Source organism: Bufo gargarizans, chromosome 1 (genome assembly GCF_014858855.1).
Source record: "Bufo gargarizans isolate SCDJY-AF-19 chromosome 1, ASM1485885v1, whole genome shotgun sequence".
NCBI lineage: Eukaryota > Metazoa > Chordata > Amphibia > Anura > Bufonidae > Bufo > Bufo gargarizans.
The window spans coordinates 367,044,040-367,067,823 of NC_058080.1; the positions used below are offsets into that span (position 1 = coordinate 367,044,040).

The 23,784-nt window shown below is 46.8% G+C and overlaps 2 non-coding genes across 2 annotated transcripts; both read right to left on the reverse strand.

The window, feature by feature from the left end:
• Window positions 1-5,199: 5,199 nt before the first annotated feature.
• Window positions 5,200-5,306, reverse strand: LOC122925248. Its single transcript, XR_006387566.1, has one exon. It is a non-coding gene; the product is annotated as a U6 spliceosomal RNA (small nuclear RNA).
• Window positions 5,307-18,910: 13,604 nt separating this feature from the next.
• On the reverse strand, window positions 18,911-19,017 carry LOC122925249. Its single transcript, XR_006387567.1, has one exon. It is a non-coding gene; the product is annotated as a U6 spliceosomal RNA (small nuclear RNA).
• Between the last annotated feature and the right edge of the window lie 4,767 nt (window positions 19,018-23,784).

Consider the following 23,784-nt stretch of genomic DNA (forward strand, 5'->3'; position numbering starts at 1 on the left):
TTTTTCGGCTTTGTTTTTAGATAGCATGTTCGCATCAACATATGTATGCAGAAAGCTCTTTAACAGCTTTTGTATTTTAAAAGTTGGATCACTCAATAATTTTTCATAGGTCAGAGTGTCATTGAGCTGTTTGTGAGCCTCTGCCACATAGTATTCTTTACTGAGTAGTACTATGTTTCCCCCCTTGTCCGCTGGCCAATTGCTGCTGGTCGTTCTCCCTCTTTGTGTTCAACAGGACGCAGAGTTGAGGAATTATAGATTCTTCTAAGGTTCAATTTCCTAATAGCTTTGAAAAGATCAATCGGGTTGAAGCCCTCCACCAGACTGTAGTTAAGGCCTCGGTTAAGAACCTTCACACAGTCAGGTGGTAGCTCCGCACCCGACAGATTTAACACTATATTTTCCGTTTCCTCTAAAGTGGTCTCCTCGGTCGCCAGGAGACTTATTTGCGTTTGTATCCCTGTTTTCTCGACCTGCTCCCTTTTGTTCCGCTTCCCTCGCCCCCTTCTAATTCTCCTACTAAAGGGGACCCTGATCTTTTCAAAGCTATTAGGAAATTAAACCTTAGATTAATCTATAATTCCTCAACTCCGCGTCCTGTTGAACACAAAGAGGGAGAACGACCTGCAGCAATTGGTCCTTTGGGGTTCAGCACACATGCCAACTTTAATCAGACAGAGATCTCCTGTCTGAAATGGTTGGCTGAAGCAAGTTTTGACATCCCTCCGGAGTTGGGAGTTGCTCCAGAATTCACCGGTGGACTCCCCTGCACATTTTGTCCCCCCTGCCCGCCAGCAACAGCATTGATGTCTTTCAACAAAAGGTGCTTGAAGGAGTTGAATCTTTGATTTACCCCCAAGCGAATCATAATATCTCTCGAGGAGAGGTTGCACTTAAATGGTTACAGCCACAAGAAGACATTGTTGTTAGGCCGGCGGACAAGGGGGGAAACATAGTACTACTCAGTAAAGAATACTATGTGGCAGAGGCTCACAGACAGCTCAATGACACTCTGACTTATGAAAAATTATTGAGTGATTGTTTTAAAATACAAAAGCTGCTAAGGAGCTTTCTGCATACATATGTTGATGCAAACATGCTATCTAAAAACAAAGCCGAAAAGTCACTGACCCACCCCCCTGGGAGACCAATTGTCTCTGGGCTGGGGTCAGTGACAGAACCATTGTCCAGATACATAGATTGGCTACTGAGACCGCTAGTAAAAATGGCACCCTCACATCTCAGGGACACATCTGATCTCCTCCTGGCACTGGACTCTTTGCAGTGGCAGGAGGAATTTAATTTGATGTCCCTGGATGTGGAGGGTCTTTATACGCACATACCCCAGGACAGAGGTATTCTAGCAGTGATGGAAATTCTAGAAAACACAGACAAAAGTGAGGTCTTTAAGAGTTGCATCAGAAACGGTCTGGAACTAATTTTGAAAAATAATGTAAACAAAATGTTGGTACCGCGATGGTTACTCCGGTCGCATGTACATTTGCGAACCTGTACCTGACATGGTTGACTAATGCCTTTATGTTCGGGAATACGTGGTTTAAACAAAATGTTGGTACCGCGATGGTTACTCCGGTCGCATGTACATTTGCCAACCTGTACCTGGCATGGTTGGAAGATAGATATGTGTACTTTGTGTCCAACCCTTACATCAAATACATACAGACATACCTGCGTTTCATAGACGGTGTTCATCGTATGGCGGGGCACTGAACACATTCAAGCAATTTGTGAATCATTTGAATAAGGAGAATGATATGAATATGCGCTTTACTTACAAATTTGGAGGGGACAAACTGGAGTTTCTGGACGTGCTCATCTCCGTGAGCAATGGAGAATTGGTGACTGAGGGCTTCAGAAAGCCCACAGCAACCAATTCTCTATTGCATTATTCTAGTTATCACCCGTCAGCTGTGAGCTTTCAGAGGTATTAACCATAAAGTGAACACACTAATTACATGCAGGAGTAAATATGTAGTTTACTTAATCCTGTGCAAATGTGCTAGATTCTATATTAGCAAGACGGTCCGCTGCCTTTTTGAACGCATTCGCGAACATATACACTCAATCACCACCGGCAGGGGTGTCCCACGCCTCATAGAACATATACAGTCCGTACATAACGGAGACAGTTCAGTCCTCAGATTTGCAAGTTTAGAGGTTGTTCAGAATCCACCCAGAGGGGGCGATAGAGGACGGGAATTATTAAGAAAAGAAGGTAGATGGATTTTGCGTTCAAATGCCACGGGTCCTCTGGGACTGAATGAAAAACTTGACAGAAGTGTCTTTCTGTGATGACTCAATATTATATGTATGTTTTTTATAGTTTTTATTGTTTCATGGATATCTTATTTTGTAACATTGATGTACACCCCTGTTGCTGACGTGGCCTGCATTTCCAATGATATGCAACAGCCCACACCAACATTGCGTGCCTAAGTTAGCGCGCGTGGCGCATAAAAGATTGTCATTTGCGTCAAGGGGTTGTCAGTATTGGCCAGCTGAAGTGGTTATACCCAAAACGGCCGTCGCCATGTTCCTGTGATTGCACTGTTTTGTCACCCCCCTCTCTCTGTACCCAGTATAAAAGAAATATTCGCATTGAATGGTGAGTGACGCTTATTTATTTCTATTTGTGGAATCATTTTTGCAATTGACAAGCTGTGCACCACCAGATTGCGAGAGACTGCGGCCCCTGTTTTCTCCATGTGACCAGTGGTGAAGTGAAAGTTTGCCGTAGTGCCACCTAACCCTGGACTTTATTTTTCTAAAAGAAATTGAAGATAAAACTGACTGAACTTGCTTGCGAAATGGTGCGAGTTTCACTGAATGCATCCTGAGAGAATCCATATCGTTCGTGGGAAAGAGGCCTTAAACTGAGTTTAGGGAAACCACACCACATCACATCAGAGTGCCTGTCAATGCTGCGTGAAGGAATTGTTCAGGTTGGCAAAATTGTACCAAAGTGTCAGCTCTTCCCACAGAAAGCAAGTTGTTGCACCAAGTCGGCCTTCCCTTCCAACCTGTGGCATGGACGTGTCCTCTGTCTCCTTCTTGCCGTCGGCGTCTCCCGTGAATACTGCAGGTCACAGCCTACATCCAATTACTGAGGGTGTATTCACACACCTAATATCTGCCTCTGATTCCACAGCGGAAAACGGGCATTTCCAGCTGCTAAATCCATAGCCAAAGATCACCAACAGTTTTCCCATTGACTTTAATGTAAAAAACTCCACCTTGAGGACAGAGTGTCAAATTGTAGAGGGTTTTTTCAGTAGCTGATTTGAAAAATGATTCATCGTTACTTCTTGGAACTAGATTCGATTGTGGGTTTCATAGAAGTCAGTGGGGGAGCAGAAAACCATCATCCAAATACTCCTCTAAAACCTCTACCAAATTACAAATGTGCCACCTGCCGCTTGGCTATTTTTGGCAGACCAATAGGAAGGCTTGATGGTGGCCAGACTTGGCACCACTGGCCACCACTTTGCCAGCCTTATGTTAGGCTTCATTTTAGAGATAAGTGCGAGTCCCCGAGGTGGGACCCGCACCTATCAGACAATAGGGGCATATCCTAGCCATATACCGCCATTGTCTGAGATGGGAATACCCCTTTAAGTTTCCTAGACTCTGGCATAAGGTGATATTTTCTGTCTGATGCCTAGCTGTCCGCCCTGACCTTGGACTTCATTCTTGGATACGTGTGTATGCAGCCAGCCCTGACCTCGGCCTGTCTCCTGATTATTACCTGACCCCTTGGTGCATTGCATTGGTGTCTCTGACTCCTGTGGGTCAGCTGCCAATTACACCAAGACTACTCCATGAGGTAGCAGCATCGAGGCCTTGTATTGGATGCCCCCCACCCTATGTTTTGATCCGCTCAACAGGAGGATGCAGCAGCGGCCGTGCGGGGATCAGGGTAAGTAGTGTGCAGGCATTAGGGGGGACATTATAGGGGTTGGATAACCCCTTTAAGTTTCACCCAAAGTCAAAGTGGTTAGTTGGCACAGTTGGTCCACGCCTGTCCCGATAACACAAGTCCTCCAACAACTTGTCATAGACCTCCATTGAATGTATACGTCCTTAGCGTATACCTTGAAGCGAAGACCGGATTGTATCAAGCTTGTATGACAGTTTTCCGGTGTACAAAAGTTGCAACTTTTTATGTAAGCCCTGTTCCGTGCAAAAAGTTTCCACAGTGCCCTCTGGAGGACCCACACCCAGGGCTGACGTGTTGTGCATGTCCGTCCTGCGGTGTCTAGTAATGTAGATCAGCCCTCTTCCAGTGACTGGCATTTATGTACAGTGCCAGATATACATGTGTGGGTAGGACTGGCACTGCATGCCCTTCTTTCTGTTAAAGGTGGGGGGTAGTTATGGTCAGACCCTCACCAATCGCACATTGCTAGCCTATCCTAAAACATAAAAACTTGATGTAAACAATAGCTCTCTTTCTGATGATGCGTTTCCTTTAAGATAGCAGTTCTTTTTCAGATAAGCGGCATCAAAGATAACAGGCAGCCGCTTATCACCCTCTGTCTATGGCGAGAAACATGCTAGTCTGCAGGCTTATATTATCTAGAATGTATGAAATGTCTGACAAAAGTGACAAAGTGATTCGACATTAAAGGGCTTCTGTCACTCCACTAAACTCATAATTTTTTTTTGTCTCCTTAAAATCCTTATGCTGCGATTTCTCAATATATATGGCTATTACTCCGTTTGGTTCAGTAGTTATATAAAAAAAACTGACTTTTATAATATGCAAATTACCTCTCTAGCAGCAGGTAGGGCGGCTACCTGCTGCATCCTCCATTCATAATGACGCCCCCTCCTCATGTTGATTGACAGGGCCAGCGGACGCGCTCATTCTCTGACTGGCCCTGTCAATCAACATGAGGAGGGGGCATCATTATGAATGGAGCATGCGGCTGCTAGCAGCAGGTAGCCGCCCTACGCTAGAGAGGTAATTTGCATATTATAAAAGTCAGTTTTTTTTTATATAACTACTGAACCAAACTGAGTAATAGCCCTATATATTGAGAAATCGCAGCATAAGGATTTTAAGGAGACAAAAAAATAATAATGAGTTTAGTGGAGTGACAGAAAACACTTTAAAACACTGCTGCGCAATAAAAAATCTGCCTACATAAAAGGAAAGAAGATATAAGATGCGGGAGACAAAATATGGAACGCTTCACGAATTTGCGTGTCATCCTTGCGCAGGGGCCATGCTAATCTTCTCTGTATCGTTCCAATTTTAGTATATGTGCTGCCGAAGCGAGCACAAGCCTACAGGTGGCGCACTACCTATATATAGTCCCTCACAGTGTATAATTTTATATTAAGGCGACAAGGTAATGTTTTCTTCTGTTAATCTCTACGGGCTTTCTTGTTTATTACACTGTGTGAAATGTTTTATGTAATTCACTTTTACTACGGTACTAAAGATGCCATACGTTTCGTGTGCTGTCTCTCCTGCAATGCATCCTGGGAACGAGTGATATGCAAAATTCTCTGAGGTCATCGGGAAGAGATGCCGCTCAGCCTCAGGCTGCTGGTTGGTACATTCCGTACCTTCGTGGGGTCATTACCGGGGTCCAAAAGTCCTAAAGTTCGGTACGAACCCGAACTTTACAGTTCGGGTTCGCTCAACCCCACCCTTAACCAAAAGAACGATTCAACAATGTGACTTGGTGTAAAGGCCGTAGCGGTAATTTATTAACAACCAATAATTACCATGCATTATACATTTACCTTGTAACCATTGTAACATTAATACAACATGTAAACTTTTTCCTTACTTCCTGTCCCCGAATACTCCTACATGAGGTGAAGGGATCCTAGAAGGCAATCTAAGTGAACCATATTCATCCCCCCTCGCGAACCTCCACTTATGATCCAGATTTTTAACCCAACTTTACCCTCGGCCGCACTCTCCGACCCAAGGGCACCAACTCCTGGAAATTATACCCCTGCCAGGCTATTAGCCCAAACAGGATCCCCCAGCTTTCCATTCACCACAACCTCCTACATGCACGCCGTAAAAGAGATAGAGCCATGCACCTATTCCAAGTTTTGCCTCCCAGGATCCCTCTTCTACCTGCCCGCTACGACAATAGCAATATACTAAAATACCCCCCAACTATAATAAAAAACACGGGAGGGTGGGTGGTTAACTCCAGCTCAACGTTCTTAAAACTCACCAAGCCCCTCCCCTCACTGCCTTAAATCCCCGGTGCGAAAATGCCGCTCCACCCATCTCTCCTCCCCTACCACACTCCTTACAACCTAAGCTTGACCCTTTACACCACTACCTTCCACCATAGTCAAGCCGCATTTTAGTGGGCGCCGAGGGGTTAAGAAGAAGGCGACCTGGACTGTCGAGCATTTTAGGGAGCTTTAGGGTTAAGTTATTTAGTAGCAGATAGGCTAGTGATGTGATCTGATAAGAGGGGGGGTTAGGCAGAGCAGGACAGGAAAGTTAGGGAGGTACTGCACTCCTATATCACCCTCCTCCCCTGGTTCTTGATTGGTTGTTGAGTTGGTAGGGCTGGGATGTTTTATAAGGGCACAAGGAACGGCTGTCCCTTCCTCTTAAGGCACCGCGATTTACAGCGCAGGTATGGCCACAGAGAAAGATCTAATAGCAGCTGTAGCTGCTCACTTGAATGCTGAGGGCCTGACTTTTCTCTCCCACTTGCTGGCGGGATTACAAGTGCCACAGCAGCTGCCGCTTGTCCCGGCGGCCCCCCCTCTCCCCCTTCAGTACAGCAACCGGAGCGTGCGGGTGGCAGGCGGCCCACTAGAACAATCTGCACACCCGCTCGCCTCAGCCCCTCACAGGTACCTGCATCAGGACGATCCCGGAGCCGGCGGCAGAAGCAGTGCACCAGCACTCCTGCCGCTGGTGTTCGGCAGTCTTCGGCGCCTCGGCCTGCACTGGCGCAGGCCACGCCCCCTCCCCACCCACTTACTTTTCAGCGCGAGCAGCAGTTGCTGTTCCCACCACAGCAAGACACCTCACCTCAGCAAGTCTCCCCGCTCCCGGTCGCAATGGGTAACAGGCAGAGCGAGCCGTCCTCAGCTGAGGAGCCTCTGCCTACTGTCGACCAAACTCTAGTTCAGGCACTAGTTGTGAACTCCCCCCTGGTACTGATGCAGCAGTACAGCTGCCTGTGATGCAGGTAATACATCCTGCCATGCTAATGCCCCCCCCCCCCCCACATTCCAGCCCTTTGATGTTGAAGTGCATCAGTCACCCCCTCCTCTTTTTCAGCAGCCCATAGGAACCCCCCCAACTGCTCCTGCAGCACATGTCCCAGCAGCCCGCCGCAACCGCTGCGGCTGAGCTGGCTTCCAGGCACCCCTGCAGACATAGATCCCCTGCCGTTATACACAACCGCCGAGAAAGGCGCAGGTCGGTTTCTCACCGCAGTGGCCGTTCCCGCTATGGTTCCAGGGCCCGTAGCCGGAGTAGACGTGCGACCCGGTCAAGATCAGAGCAGTGGCGGTCTCCGTCCTCTATAGATGCGAGCTCCTGCGGATCCAGTTCCGGCAGGTCACAATCCCGTAGTGTGCATGCTTCCAGACGTAGGACCAGTAGGTCGTCACGCGTGGTTGAGCCCACCAGCGCGGTTCCTGCTCCACCTCCTCCGGCTATTTCCCTGCCTCCTACGCAGCCGAATACGTCTTCTGGTGAGTTTAATGGGGCATGGGGGGTGGACACTGTAGCCAAGGGTTTAGTTCCTGCCCTTAGGGCGTTGCTAGCGCAGTTAGATCCTAGTCCTAGCCTTCAGTGGACAGCCCCCACGGTCGTTCAGGCAGATAAGCCGAGACCTAGCGACCATAAGGAATCATTATTTTGCGGCCTTACGCCACTTGGCACTCATCTAGACGAGGATATCAGAAATAAGATATGGGCTAATCAGTACATTGATATTTGGTCCTTGATTTCTGTAGATCAAAACACAGTGGACAAGGAGCGGCGTCCTAACGCTGAGCGTTTTATAGATCGTAGGCCTAAAGTTGCTCGCACGATAGGGAATTGGATTCAGGCATCACCTGTCTTTAGCTACCTGCGGTGTGAAAAAGCCGGATCATCGAATTCGCTTGGGCAAGCAAATAAAATTGGATTTACATGTCTGGAATTCCTTTTTAGCTCAATATAATGGTCATACTTGTTACCAATCAGGTGAAATATCGTCCCCGGAATTATCATTATTTTGGATGCTGCCGGGTCTATCGGTTTTGGTGTCATCTTTGGCTGTAAGTGGTGTGCCGCCGAGTGGCTGGACACATGGCGAGACCTTGGTCTTTGTTCCAATATCACTCTGTTGGAATTGTTCCCAATTATTGTGGCCATTAATTTATGGGGCCCCAGTTTGCAAAACAAAAGGATTTGTTTTTTCACTGACAACATGTCTGTGGTTTATTGTGTTAATGCTCTAACGTCCTCTTCTTTTCCAGTCCTCTCCTTACTGCGCCACCTTGTCCTTCGTTGTTTGGAGTTTAATGTTTGGTTTCGGGCCCGTCATGTGCCTGGGGTTGACAACTCGTTGGCTGATGCTCATTCCCGCTTTCGTTGGCAGGACTTCAGGACTCTCTTGCTGGGGGAACTCCCAGAGGGTTTACCTTGCCCGCCAATGCTGTGGGAGTTGCCGATCTTCGATTAATGGCGATGATTCGTGCTTCAGTGGCTCCAGCAACTTGGTCGGCATATTGTAAGGCCTGGGCAGAATGGTGGGCGGTTGTGCTTGACTCCGAGGGCTACATTGCCAGCTGAATGCTTTGAGGTGAAAATTTCTTATCTGTTGAGACTCCGCGTTAGAGGTTTTTCAGCATTAACAGCGCAGCGTAGGTTATGGGGAGTAGGGTCTCCCCTCGGTTTGTTCATCTCCATATGAGGTGTCATTATTTAGGGCAGCTTTTTGCTTAGCCTTTTTCGCAGCACTATGGATCGGTGAGCTGGTATCCCCTTCTGTCACACGACTAGGAGGTTTAGGCGTTAGTGATGTTTTCCTCAATGATTCTGCCCTTAGGGTTTTGATCAGGCGGTCAAAAATGGATGGTTTTGCGTACGGCGCCTGGCTGCCCTTACATAAGATTGGCAGCCCAGCGTGCGCCCTTGCTGCTGTTGCTCAGTTTTTAGCGGCCCACGCACCAGGCCCCCCCTTTTTGGTGCATGCCGATAGCACCCCCCTTACCCATTTTCAATTTCGGTTGATTTTTCGTCGTTGCTTGCTTGCACTTCAGTTGCCAGTTGCTGAATTTGGAACGCATTCTTTCAGGATAGGGGCGGCCACCGAGGCGGCTCATGCTGGCCTTCCGGAGGCTGATGTTAAGAGACTTGGCAGGTGGAAATCGGCCTGCTTTGCTTCTTATGTTCGCCCTCATTTACTGATTTGATTTCTCCTAGGTCCGATACAGCCCATTGTGTGTTTTATCGGTCACTCCTATATCTTCTGGGCAGGCCAGCGAGTGGAAGGTCACCCGGGTGGCCGCTGCCTCGGGTTTAGGAACATCCAAGTCCTTTGGCGGGGAGTCCGGTGTTTGCGGTGGTCGCAAGTCCTTCCAGAAGCGGTGGAACTGAGTCACTCTGCGCGTTCTCCAGTGGTTTTAGTGGTGCACGCAGGGGGCAATGACCTTTTGCCTCTTAAAAATTGCCGAATTAATCACCTTAATTAGAGCGGATTTAGAGAGACTCCCTACTTTCTTTCAGGAAGCAGCTTTGGTGTGGTCGGAGATTATTCCTCGGGTTACTTGGCAGGGAGCAAGGGATTCCTCTGCGATTGAACGTGCTAGGCGTACGGTAAACAACCGCATTTCTCGGTTTATATGTTCAAGACCTGGTGTGGTTGTTAGGCATCGCCAGTTAGAGGGTGATAACGAACGCCTGATGCGTCCAGACGGTGTACATCTAAATGAGATAGGGCTGGAAATTTTCCTATCGGGTTTGCAGGATGGTGTGGAACAGGCTTTGTTCTTGTTGGGTGGGGGTCGGAGCACTGTGTAGGAGTACACGGGCTCCTCAGTGGAGGTCGGTTATCTAAATCATGACGGCAGAAGAAGGCGGACTTGCCCACAGAGGGAGTCTGTGGGGCATACCGCTTCTTGAGACCCAGAGTTGTTACGTTGGTTTGGAGTTAAAAATTGAAAAAGCTGTGAACGACTCTCACCCAACATTTATTGTGTCCTGTTGTGTTTTTCCTAACTGCTAAGGTACCAAGGTGGGGTTGTTAAAGTTCATTTCTCGGCAGTCTAGTGGGCGCCGAGGGGTTATGAAGATGGCGACCTGGACTGTCGAGAATTTTAGGGAACTTTAGGGTTAAGTTATTTAGTAGCAGATAGGCTAGTGATGTGATCTGATAAGGGGGGGGGGGGGTTAGGTAGAGCAGGACAGGAAAGTTAGGGAGGTACTGCACTCCTATATCACCCTCCTCCCCTGGTTATTGATTGGTTGTTGAGTTGGTAGGGCCAGGATGTTTTATAAGGGCACAAGGGACGGCTGTCCCTTCCTCTTAAGGCACCGCGATTTACAGCGCCCCTCCCTCCCGCCCTGTTTTGTTATGGTGTGATTGGTTGTTGACCGGTCTCTCAATGTTAATTTATAGGTATTCTTAAATTACCAAATAGTTAGATTTTTACTGATATCTTTATCACACGAGTTTTGAATACATTACATTAGAATTTGTGACTTTTAAAAATACCTTTAATCTTGATCGTGCGGGTATAGGTATGTATATACCGACAAGGTGCACTACAATTATAAAAAAAAGTTTTTATTTTTTGAGAGGGGAGTAGTGGCCCCTACAAAAAGACATTCAAAGGTGACGAGATACTATGTACAGACTTATAGGTTCGAGACACACAGAATCAGGGTCTAGAAGAGGGCAGGGCAGACAAGAGCTTACCCTAAAGGCCCTACAAACTGCTTAGCCCAGGGTGACCCCCTGATGGTGGAGGCTCCCTGTCCCCGAACCTATTGCTGTCTAATTCCTAGACCGACCCTAACCGGAAAATAAATTGATACAAGAAAAATTACAAAAAGATATACAGAGAGTGGAAGGTGGTCCAAATTAAAGGGACGCCACCCGCCCTCTCACAAACAATACGCAGACCTCGATGCGTTTCACCTGGGACTCATCAGGAGGTAGGTATACATTTGGACAAAATCCAACATTAATAAATAAGCGAGGATAATACACATAGACGATACTTAGCTAGAGACGCCCGATAAAGGAGGCACAGGTTGTTGGGTTGCCAGAATGGGAAGTATATAAAGCACATCAAAGATACCTAGATAAATACATACAGATGGAAAAAATATCAGTCAAATATGTCTGCAGACTATCACAGCTGAGCACTAAAAAACGCTCACAAACACGGATACTGCATGAAATAATTTGTGCAAACTTACATATTATAGTGCTGGCCGATTCCCCTCAAAGACCTGATCCGGGTCCAGCTACCCTAGTGGTAGAGGTGCCGTCTGTTTATAGTTTGTACACAGTGCGTCCGGACGCCGGTAATGCGATTCCGGCTTCCGGAACGCACTGTGGAACGCATCAGACTTCCGGCCTATGTCACTTTCGGTGCCGTGACACACATCGTGAGCCGCATAGGGCTCGATGCCGGCATCGGAAGTTGACAGTGGAGCGCAGCACACTGCCGCTGCAATGAGGAGACCGAGGATGGCCAAACATAATGCCGGTACAAGGTAGTACCAGGGTTAGAGATGTATCAGTTATCAGTATATCACAGATCTAAATTCCATCTGTATGCCGGTATCCAGTATAATAAAAGCAAAAATGACCCAAAACAGTACCCCCAGAGACAACCAAAAACATTATCACACCGAAAAAAATGAATTTTAATTATCAGATACCTATTAATTACAGATAAACAGGAGTACAAAGGTAACCTGGGTCCTCTATTAGAATCATGAGGCTTAGGAATGCCAGGTTACATTTTACAATTTGGGGAATCAATCTTGTTCACCCCTTTAAAGAATGGTGCTTTTCGCACCGATCAGGTCAGAATATAAGGGTCACATAGCGCTGATAATGGATTTGTTACTTAGGACCGTAGGTATTAATCGAGACAGGGAGGATTTCTAAATAAAACATGCGAAATTGAGTCTTTCGTTTAGGCCTAGGAGGGACTGGGATTGGAAACGGTAAATCCAAGAGGATTCTTTTAGGAGAATCCTCCTGTCCCAGTCACCTCTTCTCTCAGGTAAGGGGATAACTTCCAGGACCGAAAAACGGGCCGAGCTCACATCGCCCATATGGCAGTTATTAAAATGATGGGCCACGGGAGTATCCTTTGATTTTTTTTTATATCATTTAAATGCTCACAGATCCTTCTCCGCAGTTCCCTCTTAGTCTTGCCGATGTAGTCCATCGGGCAGCTACATTGGCAGATATAGACTACGCCTTTTGTTCTACAGTTTGCGAAGTCTCGAATTACGAAGGACCGTTGGATCACAGAGCAAGTTATTGATTTTGACATATTGATGAAGTTGCAAGCCTTGCAGGAACCGCACTTGAAGACACCAAGGGGCCTACAGTCTAGCCACGTGCCCTCTCTTTTAGGGCCCTCGTAATGACTGTGGACTAGCCGGTCCCGTAGGCTCCTCCCTTTACGATAGGTAACCTGTGGATAATCCCTAATCACCTGTGTTAGATCAGGGTTCATGGTTAAAATTGCCCACTGTCCATGCATACTACCTCCCTATTCCCAGAGTCGAAGGTCGAGATCAGACGTATCAAATTCTCGTCTGAATCCCTTTGCCTCGGTATTAAGAGCTCCTCTCTTCTTTTCGACTCTGCGAATTGGAAGGACTCCCTTAAGATGGTTAAAGGGTAACCCCTCTCTCTTAGTCTGTTCTTGAGTTTCCTTGATTAATGGTAAAAACTCCCTCCCGAGGAACAGTTCCTATGGACCCGCAGGTATTGTCCCCTGGGGATCCCTTTCTTAATAGCGGTGGGATGGTGGCTCTCCCAATAGAGGATACTATTAGTGGCTGTGGGTTTTCAAAAGACCGAAGTATTCAAAGTACCCTCAGTTTTTGTCACTACAACATCCAGGAAGGTGATCTGTTCCGATTGGGTTTCACAAGTGAACCTCAGCCCAATGTCATTATGATTGAGGGTATCGATAAACCCGTGAAAGGCGGGGAGGCTTCCCTCCCAGATCAGGAACACATCGTCGATGTAACAAGTCCAAAAGGAGATGTTCTCGTTCCACCACGGATGCTGATCTGGGAAGACAACACTATCCTCCCACCAGCCCAGGAGGAGGTTTGCATAAGTGGGGGGACAGGAATTCCCCATTGCAGTCCCCCTGAGCTGGTGGTAGAAGGCGCCATTAAACAAGAAGAAATTATGAGTCAGGGTATATTCAAGTAATTGCAAGATTAAATCATTATGTGAGGAAAAATGGGTTCCCATAGTGTTGAGGAAATAGTTCACAGCTTTAATTCCTCTATCGTGTGGAATAGATGTGTAAAACGATTCCACATCAATACTCTCCAGGATACTATTGGGAATCACTGTTAGAGTTTCTATCTTGCTGAGAAAGTCCATTGTATCCCTGGTAAAGGATGGTAGGGTTGAGACAAAATCATGGAGTACCTTGTCTAGGTAGATTCCACTGTGATGTGTCAGGGAATCAATACCTGATACAATTGGACGACCTCTCAGGGGATGTACCCCCTTATGAATTTTAGGCAAACAGTAAAAGGTGGCCGTTTGTGGGGCTTTAGGAAAAAGAAAATCAAATTCGGTTTTACTGATGATACCTTGTTGTAGGCCCTGACTGAAAATTCTAAATAAATCTGTACGGTAATGTCTCGGTAGGGTCTGCAGGAATTTTTTTATAGCTATTTTTATCATTCAGTAGGGTCAGACACATCTGTTGATATTTCTGATGGTCAAGAAGCACCAGATTGCCACCCTTATCCGACTGTTTAATAATCAGATTTTTATTGTTCTCCAGGTGTTTCAGGGCCTGGAACTCCGATGCCGACAGATTTGAGTGAAGAGGGGTACCCTGCATTTTTTCGATATCTGAAATAACCAGGCGCAAGAAAATATCGATATGTTCGGTATTCACAAGGGGTGGCAGCCTGGTACTTTGCGACTGTAGTTCCATGAAAGGGCCTTTTCCTGGTATTCTAGTTCCTTCTTCCCAGAGTTCCATTAGGTTTTGGAGATCAGGGAAGTCTTCTGGGCTGATTCCCAAATCCAGGCATGTTTTTTTATTGCAGTTTTTAAAAAACTTATGCCATTTCAACTTTCTACCAAATAAATTAAAATCCTTTACCAAAGTAAAAGTGTCATGTTTCGTTGTTGGCACAAAAGACAGACCCTTCTGAAGTAGACTTGTCTCGGCGGGGGTCAAGTTATGATCTGAGAGATTAATTACCTGAAGTTGGTCTGTCAGTTGTTTCGATTGCGGTCCCTTAGTTGGTACGAGGCCTGGCCCTTGGCTAAAAAAGAAGAAGAAGACGAAGGAGGATTGGGATCTATGGCAGGTATGGAGGTACCATGAATCAAGGAAACTCAAGAACAGACTAAGAGAGAGGGGTTACCCTTTAACCATCTTAAGGGAGTCCTTCCAATTCGCAGAGTCGAAAAGAAGAGAGGAGCTCTTAATACCGAGGCAAAGGGATTCAGACGAGAATTTGATACATCTGATCTCGACCTTCTACTCTGGGAATAGGGAGGTAGTATCCATCTTAAAAAGACACTGGGCAATTTTAACCATGGACCCTGATCTAACAGAGGTGATTAGGGATTATCCACAGATTACCTATCATAAAGGGAGGAGCCTACGGGACCGGCTAGTCCACAATCATTACGAGGTCCCTAAAAGAGAGGTTCCTGCAAGGCTTGCAACTTCATCAATATGTCAAAATCAATAACTTGCTCCGTGACCCAACGGTCCTTCGTAATTCGAGACTTCGCAAACTGTAGAACAAAAGGCGTAGTCTATATCTGCCAATGTAGCTGCCCGATGGACTACATCGGCAAGACTAAGAGGGAACTGCGGAGAAGGATCTGTAAACATTTAAATGATATAAAAAATCAAAGGATACTCCCGTGGCCCATCATTTTAATAACTGCTATATGGGCGATGTGAGCTCGGCCTGTTTTTCGGTCCTGGAAGTTATCGCCTTACCTGAGAGAAGAGGTGACTGGGACAGGAGGATTCTCCAAAAAGAATCCTCTTGGATTTACCGTTTCCAATCCCAGTCCCCCCTAGGCCTAAACGAAAGACTCAATTTTGCATGTTTTATTTAGAAATCCTCCCTGTCTCGATTAATAACTACGGTCCTAAGTAACAAATCCATTATCGGCGGTATGTGACCCCTATATTCTGACCTGATCGGTGCGAAAAGCACCATTCTTTAAAGGGGTGAACAAGATTGATTCCCCAAATTTTAAAATGTAACCTGGCATTCCTAAGCCTCATGATTCTAATAGAGCACCCAGGTTACCTGTGTACTCATCTTCCTGTTTATCTGTAATTAATAGGTATCTGATAATTAAAATTCGGGTTTTTTCGGTGTGATAATGTTTTTGGTTGTCTCTGGGGGTACTGTTTTGGGTCATTTTTGCTTTTATTATACTGGATACCGGCATACAGATGGAATTTAGATCTGTGATATACTGATAACTGATACATCTCTAACCCTGGTACTACCTTGTACCGGCATTATGTTTGGCCATCCTCGGTCTCCTCGTTGCAGCGGCAGTGTGCTGCGCTCCACTGTCAACTTCCGGTGCCAGCATCGAGCCCTATGCGGCTCACGGCACCGGAAGTGACATAGGCCGGAAGTCTGATGCGTTCCACAGTGCGTTCCGGAAGCCGGAATCGCATTACCGGCGTCCGGACGCACTGTGTACAGACTATAAACAGACGGCACCTCTACCGCTAGGGTAGCTGGACCCGGACCAGGTCTTTGAGGGGAATCGGCCAGTACTATAATATGTAAGTTTGCACAAATTATTTCATGCAGTATCCGTGTTTGTGAGCGTTTTTAGTGCTCAGCTGTGATAGTCTGCAGACATATTTGACTAATATTTTTTCCATCTGTATGTATTTATCTAGGTATCTTTGATGGGCTTTATATACTTCCCATTCTGGCAACCCAACAACCTGTGCCTCCTTTATCGGGAGTCTCTAGCTAAGTATTGTCTATGTGTATTATTCTCGCTTATTTATTAATGTTGGATTTTGTCCAAATGTATACCTACCTCCTGATGAGTCTCAGGTGAAACGCGTCGAGGTCTGCGTATTGTGTGTCAGAGGGTGGGTGGCATCCCTTTAATTTGGGCCACCTTCCACTCTCTCTGTATATCTTTTTGTAATTTTTCTTGTATCAATTTATTTTCCCTGGTTAGGGTCGGTCTAGGGATTGGACAGCAATAGGTTCGGGGACAGGGAGCCTCCACCATCAGGGGGTAACCCTGGGCTAAGCAGTTTGTAGGGCCTTTAGGGTAAGCTCTTGTCTGCCCTGCCCTCTTCTAGACCCTAATTCTGTGTGTCTCGAACCTATAAGTCTGTACATAGTATCTCGTCACCTTTGAATGTCTTTTTGTAGGGGCCACTACTCCCCTCAAAAAATAAAAAAAATATTTGGGGAATTGTAGTACACCTTGTCGGTATATACATACCTATACCCGCACGATCAAGATTAAAGGTGTTTTTAAAAGTCACTAATTCTAATGTAATGTATAGGTATTCTTACCGTCAAGTCACAGCAGAGGTCCGTTATCTAAATCATGACGGCAGAAGTAGGCGGACTTGCCCACAGAGGGAGTCTGTGGGGCATACCGCTTCTTGAGACCCAGAGTTGTTACGGTGGTTTGGAGTTAAAAAAGAAAAAAACTGGTTGATAACAAATAATTATTAATAAAGCTGTGACCGACTCTCACCCAACATTTATTGTGTCCTGTTGTGTTTTTCCTAGCTGCTAAGGTACCAAGGTGGGGTTGTTAAGGTTCATTTCTTGGCAGTCCGCTACGGCTGCACCCCGCTCCATTGCTTTTCATATGTTTACAGTCTGAGCACCACCTTAACAAAGTGACGCGGTTTATACATGGACGCCTTGACAATCTTCTCTTTCTTATATGACTGGCCTATCCTCAGAATAGGTCATCAATATCACATCTGGTGGGGGTCCGACGCCCGGGACCCCCACTGATCAGCTGTTAGAAGAGGCTGGGTGCTCCATGCTGCCTCTTCCTTACCCAGTGACTAGGGTGGCCAGATTTCATGCTCCCTGTGCTCCATCCGACGCAGGGCCTGGACGGACACTGGGGTGTACTTTTCAGTGGCCCCACGCTCAGACAGCAACATTGCAATACGAGTATGAGCTGCAGCGACAAATTAACTGATTGAGGCGCTCACGCTGACTGAAGGTGAGAGAAGCACTCCTGGCCTGTGCGGCTCACCTTCAGGTCTTCCAGTACTTGTTTTCTTTTGGTCTAAGGTCCTGCTTTTTGGGGTGAAGCAAGTGGCCACCCTACCAGTGACATCACTGTACATCGATCACGTGGCCTAGTTGCTGCTCAGCCCCATTCAAGTCAATGATTTCAATGAGGCTGAGCTGCAGTACCAAGCACTGCCACTATACAATGTACGGCGCTGTCCTTGGAAAGCTTCCGGGAGCCTGCACTGCTCACCACAGCTGCTCCCTGAAACAGCTGATCAGCGGGGATCCAGGACTCGGACCCCGGCTGATGTGATAATGATGACCTATTCTGAGGGTAAGTCATCATTATCTTTTCCAGGATAACCCCTTTTAGAGGGGAAGCTGTCAATGAGACCACCTGCTACAGGGCGCATTTCACGAATACATTGGACTTCTTCACAGCACTCGCATCAAGTTACAACTATTAAGCCCCTTTTACACGAGCGACTTTTCTGCGCGGATGCAATGCATGAAGTGAACGCATAGCACCCGCACTGAATCCTGACCCATTCATTTCAATGGGTCTGTGCACATTTTATTAATGTGCCATTTCTGCATTGTGTGAGAATCGAAGCATGTTCTCTGTTCTGCGTTTTTCACGCAGCCCTGGGCCCATAAAAGTGAATGGGGCTTCAGCGGAAAACGCATTTCATCCGGATGTAACCTGGCTGCAGTCTGGGTGCAATGCACTGATGGTTGCTAGGAGATGTTTGTAAATCTTTAAGTTTTTTTCATGCACGTTAAAAACGCATCAAAACTGATTGCACCTGCGATGAAAAAAACTGTCAAACTAAAAGCAATTGAAGACAAAACTGACTGAACTTGCTTGCAAAATGGTGCGAGTTTCACTGAACGCATCCTGAGAGAATCCATATCGTTCGTGGGAAAGAGGCCTTAAACTGAGTTTAAAACACCTTATTTCTTTATATAAAAAATTGTCTCCACATTGATAGGCTGATAGGGTGAACTGGAACTGTTACAGACCAATTTATATGCTGGTTCCTGAGTGCACCCTACCAGAAAAACTCCTTTAGATTTAGGAGTATGAAATATAAGAGGTATATCCTGTTATGGTCCTAAGAGTATATTTCTGCACTAAACTCACAGGGCTGTGGACCCCTTGGATAGTGCTATTAAGGACATAACAAATGTACCCCTTATATTTCATACTCCTAAATATAAAGGAGTTTTTGTGGTAGGGTGCACTCAGGAACCAGCAGGCGCGTAGCTATAGGGGGTGCAGAGGTACCGGGCCCAGGAGCGTGAGGGGGCCCAAAGAAGGCTTATATTATCTAGAATGTATGAAATGTCTGACAAAAGTGACATAAATTGATTCGAAATTAAAACACTGCTGCGCAATAAAAAATCTGCCTACATAAAAGAAAAGAAGATATAAGATGCGGGAGACAAAATATGGAACGCTTCACGAATTTGCGTGTCATCCTTGCGCAGGGGCCATGCTAATCTTCTCTGTATCGTTCCAATTTTAGTATATGTGCTGCCGAAGCGAGCACAAGCCTACAGGTGGCGCTCTACCTATATATAGTCCCTCACAGTGTATAATTTTATATTAAGGCGACAAGGTAATGTTTTCCTCTGTTAATCTCTACGGCCTTTCTTGTTTATTACACTGTGCGAAATGTTTTATGTAATTCACTTTTACTACGGTACTAAAGATGCCATACGTTCCGTGTGCTGTCTCTCCTGCAATGCATCCTGGGAGCGAGTGATATGCAAAATTCTATGAGGTCATCGGGAAGCGACGCCGCTGCTGTTTGGTACATTCCGTACCTTCGTGGGGTCATTACCGGGGTCCAAAAATCGCGGGGTTCGCTTAACCCTACCCTTAACCCAAAGAACAATTCAACAATGTGACTTGGTGTAAAGGCCGTAGCGGTAATTTATTAACCACCAATAATTACCATGCATTGTACATTTACCTTGTAACCATTGTAACATTAATACATGTAAACTTTTTCCTCACTTCCTGTCCCCGAATACTCCTACATGAGGTGAAGGGATCCTAGAAGGCAATCTGAGTAATCCATATTCGTCCCCCTCGCGAACCTCCACTTATGATCCAGACTTTTAACCCAACTTTACCCTCGGCCGCACTCTCCGACCCAAGGGCACCAACTCCTGGAAAATATACCCCTGCCAGGCTATTAGCCCAAACAGGATCCCCTGCCAGGCTATTAGCCCAAACAGGATCCCCCAGCTTTCCATTCACCACAACCTCCTAGATGCACGCCGAAAAAGAGATCGAGCCATGCACCTATTCCAAGTTTTGCCTTCCAGGATCCCTCTTCTACCTGCCCGCTAATATACTAAAATACCCCCCAACTATAATAAAAAAACACGGGAGGGTGGGTGAGTAACTTCAGCTCCAGGTTCTTAAAACTCACCAAGCCCCTCACCTCACTGCCTTAAATCCCCGGCGCGAAAATGCCGCTCTACCCATCTCTCCTCCCCTACCACACTCCTTACAACCTAAGCTTAACCCTTCACCCCACTACCTTCCACCATAGTCAAGCCACATTTCGCTATGGCTGCGTCCCGCTCCATTGCTTTTCATATGTTTACAGTCTGAGCACCCCCTTAACAAAGTGACGTAGTTTATACAGGGACGCCTTGACAATCTTCTATTTCTTATATGACTGGACTATCCTCAGAATAGGTCATCAATATCACATCTGGTAGGGGTCCGACACCCGGGACCCCCACTGATCAGCTGTTAGAAGAGGCTGGGTGCTCCATGCTGCCTCTTCCTTACCCAGTGACTAGGGTGGCCAGACGTCCGGCTTTCAGGCTCCATGTGCTCCATCCGAAGCAGGGCCTGGACGGACGCTGGGGTGTCCTTTTCAGTGGCCCCACGCTCAGACAGCAACATTGCAATACGAGTATGAGCTCCAGCGACAAATTACCTGACTGAGGCTCCTCTCATCCCCAGTCACTAGAGCCGGAGACGTGTCAGGCTGAGGGTGAGAGAAGCACTCCTGGCCTGTGCGGCTCACCTTCAGGTCTTCCAGTACTTGTTTTCTTTCGGTTATAAGGTCCAGCTTTTGGGCGGTGAAGCAAGTGGCCACCCTACCAGTGACATCACTGTACATCGATCACGTAGCCTAGTTGCAGCTCAGCCCCATTCAAGTCAATGATTTGAATGATTCTGAGCTGCAGTACCAAGCACTGCCACTATACAATGTACGGCGCTGTCCTTGGAAAGCTTCCGGGAGCCTGCACTGCTCACCACAGCTGCTCCCTGAAACAGCTGATCAGCGGGTATCCAGGACTCGGACCCCGGCTGATGTGATAATGATGACCTATTCTGAGGGTAAGTCATCATTATCTTTTCCAGGATAACCCCTTTTAGAGGGGAAGCTGTCAATGAGACCACCTGCTACAGGGCGCATTTCACGAATACATTGGACTTCTTCACAGCACTCGCATCAAGTTACAACTATTAAGCCCCTTTCACACGAGCGACTTTTCTGCGCGGATGCAATGCATGAAGTGAACGCATAGCACCCGCACTGAATCCTGACCCATTCATTTCAATGGGTCTGTGCACATTTTATTAATGTGCCATTTCTGCATTGTGTGAGAATCGAAGCATGTTCTCTGTTCTGCGTTTTTCACGCAGCCCTGGGCCCATAAAAGTGAATGGGGCTTCAGCGGAAAACGCATTTCATCCGGATGTAACCTGGCTGCAGTCTGGGTGCAATGCACTGATGGTTGCTAGGAGATGTTTGTAAATCTTTAAGTTTTTTTCATGCACGTTAAAAACGCATCAAAACTGATTGCACCTGCGATGAAAAAAACTGTCAAACTAAAAGCAATTGAAGACAAAACTGACTGAACTTGCTTGCGAAATGGTGCGAGTTTCACTGAACGCATCCTGAGAGAATCCATATCGTTCGTGGGAAAGAGGCCTTAAACTGAGTTTAAAACACCTTATTTCTTTATATAAAAAATTGTCTCCACATTGATAGGCTGATAGGGTGAACTGGAACTGTTACAGACCAATTTATATGCTGGTTCCTGAGTGCACCCTACCAGAAAAACTCCTTTAGATTTAGGAGTATGAAATATAAGAGGTATATCCTGTTATGGTCCTAAGAGTATATTTCTGCACTAAACTCACAGGGCTGTGGACCCCTTGGATAGTGCTATTAAGGACATAACAAATGTACCCCTTATATTTCATACTCCTAAATATAAAGGAGTTTTTGTGGTAGGGTGCACTCAGGAACCAGCAGGCGCGTAGCTATAGGGGGTGCAGAGGTACCGGGCCCAGGAGCGTGAGGGGGCCCAAAGACCCTTGTGCCATATAAGAAGACACCGGTATTATTGAAAGTTCATACTGGTGAAGTTACACCTCTGACTGGAGGGAAGGGGTTAGGTCAAGAATTTGGCATGGGGGGGGGGGGGGGGAAGAGGGGTTGCCATTTTAATGTTTGCTTCAGGCCGTTTCAATTTTTGCCTCAGGTGGTACGAAGGCTATGTGCCTCCCTGCCCCTGGCCACAAAGTACTGAGCGAAGCTGAACTCTTGCACCAGGGCCCATGAGCCTTAAGCTACGCCCCTGGGAACCAGCATATAAATTGGTCTGTAACAGTTCCAGTTCACCCTATCAGCCTATCAATGTGCAGACAATTTTTTAATAAAAATAAATAAAGTATTTTTAACGTACTTCAGTTAGGTAGTAAACAGTATTTAATCAGTACGTCTACAATATTATCATACTTAAGTTAATTGACTTAAACTGAGTTTAGGCAAACCACACCACTGTTCACATCAGAGTGGCTGTCCATGCTGAAGTAGTTGGTCAGTTTGGCAAAATTGTACCAGAGTGTCAGCTCTTCTCACAAATAGCAAGTTGTTGCATTGGCTAATCACCAAGTCGGCCTTCCCTTCCAACCTGTGGCATGGACGTGTCCTCTGTGTCCTTCTGGCCGTCGGCGTCTCCCGTGAATACTGCAGGTCACAGCCTACATCCAATTACTGAGGGTCAGGGGCGTAGCTATAGAGGATGCAGAGGTAACAGTCGCTGCCGGGCCCAGGAGCCTGAGGGGCCCCAAAGACCCTTGTGCCACATAAGAAGACACCAGTATTATAGAAAGTGCATGCTGGTCAGGTTACACCTCTGACTGGAGGGAAGGGGTTAGGTCAAGAATTTGGCATGGGGGGGGGGGGGGGGGAGAGGGGTTGCCATTTTAATGTTTGCTTCAGGCAGAACGAAGGCTATGTGTTTCCCTGCCCCTGGCAACAAAGCACTAAGGGAGAAGGGGCCCAAGCAGAACATTTGCACCAGGGCCCATGAGCCTATAGCTGCGCCCCTGCTGAGGGTGTATTCACACACCTAATATCTGCCTCTGATTCCACAGCGGAAAACAGGAATTTCCAGCTGCTCAATCCACAGCCAAAGATCACCAACAGTTTTCCCATTGACTTTAATGTTAAAAACTCCACCTTGTGGATACAGTGTCAAATTGTAGAGGGTTTTTTCAGTAGCTGATTTGAAAAATGATTCACAAGTGACGTTACTTCTTGGAACTAGATTCGATTGTGGGTTTCATAGAAGTCAGTGGGGGAGCAGAAAAACCTCATCCAAATACTCCTCTAAAACCTCTACCAAATTACAAATGTGCCACTTGCCGCTTGGCTATTTTTGGCGGACCAGTAGGAAGGCTTGGTGGTGGCCAGACTTGGCACCAATGGCCACCACTTTGCCAGCCTTATGTTAGGCTTTATTTTAGAGATAAGTGTGAGTTCCCGAGGTGGGACCCGCACCTATCAGACAATAGGGGCATATCCTAGCCATATACCGCCATTGTCTGAGATGGGAATACCCCTTTAAGTTTCCTAGACTCTGGCATAAGGTGATATTTTCTGTCTGATGCCTAGCTGCCAGCCCTGACCTTGGACTTCATTCTTGGATACGTGTGTATGCAGCCAGCCCCGACCTCGGCCTGTCTCCTGATTATTACCTGACCCCTTGTTGCATTGCATTGGTGTCTCTGACTCCTGTGGGTCAGCTGCCAATTACACCAAGACTACTCCAAGAGGTAGCAGCATCGAGGGAGGCGCTAAGGAGGCTTGTCCGCGTTGGGGCCTTGTATTGGATGCCCCCCACCCTATGTTTTGATCCGCTCTACGGGGGGATGCAGCAGCGGCCGTGCGGGGATCAGGGTAAGTAGTGCGCAGGCATTAGGGGGGACATTATAGGGGTTGGATAACCCCTTTAAGTTTCACCCAAAGCCAAAGTGGTTAGTTGGCACAGTT